This window comes from Camelus ferus, chromosome 6 (genome assembly GCF_009834535.1).
Source record: "Camelus ferus isolate YT-003-E chromosome 6, BCGSAC_Cfer_1.0, whole genome shotgun sequence".
Lineage (NCBI taxonomy): Eukaryota > Metazoa > Chordata > Mammalia > Artiodactyla > Camelidae > Camelus > Camelus ferus.
Window position 1 is genome coordinate 2,422,941 of NC_045701.1, and position 2,924 is coordinate 2,425,864.

At 45.9% G+C, this 2,924-nt stretch overlaps 1 non-coding gene across 1 annotated transcript; it reads right to left on the reverse strand.

Annotated features, from left to right (window-relative positions):
* Positions 1-2,515: 2,515 nt before the first annotated feature.
* Positions 2,516-2,587, reverse strand: TRNAV-AAC. The gene has a single exon. It is a non-coding gene; the product is annotated as a tRNA-Val (tRNA).
* Positions 2,588-2,924: the final 337 nt, after the last annotated feature.

Consider the following 2,924-nt stretch of genomic DNA (forward strand, 5'->3'; position numbering starts at 1 on the left):
AAATGTGTAAATGAGTGCAGTATAAAGGCAAACTTCCAACCCTGAGTCCCAGCCATCTAGTTCTCCGTCCTGGAAACAACTGGCCTTGTATGTCCTTCCAAAGACACCCTATGCATATTTAAGCAAACATGAAAAAAAATACACACATTTATTTAAATAGATAGCTAAAGATAGATATCCTTCCTTCCCCATTTTTGTTCTTTACCCAAATAGTTGTAAACTATATACATTGATCTGCGTCTTGCTTTTATCAATTACAATATTGTTTAGAGATCTTTCTACATTAATACATAGTAACTCCATTCTTTTCCACACAGTATCCCATTTCATAAATATATCATAATTTATTTACCCAATCCTATATTGATGAACATTTGGGTTGTTTCCAGTCTTCAGCAATTACAAAAGTAATGCTGCCGTGAACAGCCTTGTATATTTGTTGCTTCACCCACGAGTTTAGCCATAGGATAAATTCCTACAAGCAGAATCACTGCGTTAAGGGGCATATGTGTTTGTAGTTTTGAAAGATAATGCCAGGTAGTCTACAACGGAGTTGGATCCAATTTACAATTCCATTGGGAACATGTTGAGCGCAGAGTCAGGATCCGAATTCAGGTCCATCTGGCTCCAACGCCAGGGCTTGTTCTGCTGCGCCGTGACCATCACTACCATCGTGAGAAAGAACTTCCTGATAACTTAGGCCACTTCCAACTCTTAGATCGCCTGCAGTGCCTACCTCCTGCTCTTGGAGAGCTCAGCCCTCCCCAGTGCCCCCATGCGTGAAGGTGAACTGCTTCCCCTACAATCCTGTCCCCCCACTGTGGGTCCTACCTTGTTCCCAAGCATCTAACAGCTCTCTCCTTATCTCCTGGAGGTTACTCTTTCCCCTCTAATGTCCCTGCGAGGAAAGAAATGCTGCCACCCATCTGCAGGCATGCTACCTGCCCTGTGGGGTCAACTCAATAAATGTCTGCTGAATAAATGTGCCCAATTGTCATGCCAGATATGTAGACACTGTCCCTGATTTCTCCTTCTCCTTCCCCCTCAAGACTGAACTAATGCCAAATCCTGTTGGTTCCCCCTCCTACATATTTCTTGAATCCTTCCACTTGTCTCATCCCAGCTGCTCCCTCGTAGTCTAAGCCACCATAATCTCTCACTTGGATTATCACAGTGGCCTCTTTACCTGGCCTCCCTGCCTCCACGCAGGCCTCTCCACATCTCTTGCCTTGTGGACCAAACTGCTAGCTGTTCTTCCAATATCCATTCTTAACCCCTACATCTTGGCTGGGTGCCTTTCCCAGCCTGCCCTGGAGCCAGGTGGGACCATGTGACTGAGCTGGGTCTTCACAGGTGAGCAGAGTCAGCACTTGTGATGGGCGTGGCTTCCATCTGCCCTGAAAGGGGAAGGGCACACCTTCTACCCCGCTCTACCCTTCCCACTGCTGGGACATGATGAACTTAGACCTTGAGTTGGAGGCTGGACCTGGAGAATGGCAGAGCCACAAACTAGGAGGAGACTCAGGAGGAGGCCTCTGGGCAAAGGGCAGGTGACCTGATAGGGACACTCCAGACAGGAGCCCTGGTGACACTGCCCACCCTCCTTCACACCTGAGAGCCAGCCAGCCAGCCAGCCAGCCAGCGGGGATACGGCAGGAAGCAAGACTCAGTGTCTTTGAATTTAAAAATTTCTTGGGAGTTGACTTGGAGCTCAGCCATTGAATCGTCATTCTCCTGGGTTCCCACTCTATACACACACACGTGTGTGTGCTCATGCCTGGCAGCTCTCTGCTAGGAAAGAATGCAGCCTTTTCCCCTCCGTCCATCATCACGCGCTTTTCAGACAGCCTGCATTCCTCCTCCCTGAAGTCAGCAGCCTCTTGCTCTGGCCAGTCACAGAGGACCTACCCACACTCAGTGACCCATCTACTGGGCCAGCTCTCTGCTGTCTGCGCCAGAGGAAAAGTGGTAGAGACAGTGCCCCAAAAGATGCTCAGCACACACACATAGTAAGCATGGATGCATATCCTCTTTGTCTATAACTAAGGATGTCCACTATGGGCTGGGCACTCAGCTGGGTCTCACAGGACTCATGAACAGAAAGAAGCAATGGCTTCTGCTCTCAGGAGAGGAGGCCACCATTGGTGGCATCATGTCACTCAGAGCTCAGATCTGTGTATAACCCATCCATGCTTCACAGGCTGTGGTCCCCACCTGCCAAGGCCACCTGTCCAATCCTTTGGCAAGTTCTCCTATGTCACAGGTTCCCAAAGCCTATCTCATATGATCTCACGGGAAAGAAAAGTTAATAAACATCCATTGTCTACCTGCCTCCTTCTTTTTCTTTCATACTGTAGCTTTATAGTAATTTTGAAAACAGGTGATATAAATCTTTCAACTTTGTTCTTTTTCAAAGTTGTTGTGGCTTTTCTAGTTCTTTCTTTTCTGTATAAATTTTATCTTTTGAAATTTTTGGGGGGGGTGAGTAATTAGATTTATTTATTTATTTATTTAATGGCGGTACTGGGGATCGAACCCAGGACCTCGTGCATGTTAGGCACGCACTCTACGACTGAGCTATACCCTCCCCCCCCCCCGTTCTGTATAAATTTTAGAATCAGCTTGTTAATTTTCATCAAAAAATATCCTGCTAGAACTTTAATTGGAATTGTGTTCAATCTATAGATCAGTTTGGGACAATTTGACATCTTATCAACCTTGAGTCCTCCAATCCATGAAAATAGTCTATCTCTCCACGTTCTTAGGTTTTCTTTGATTTCTTTCATCATTTTGTAGTTTTCAGCACACATACCTGGCATCTAGTATTTCATGGGTTTTGGTGCTGTTGGAGATGATGCTTTTTAGATGCTTTTTAAATTTTTACTTCAATTTCCAATTGTTCATTGCTAGTATACAGCATTAGG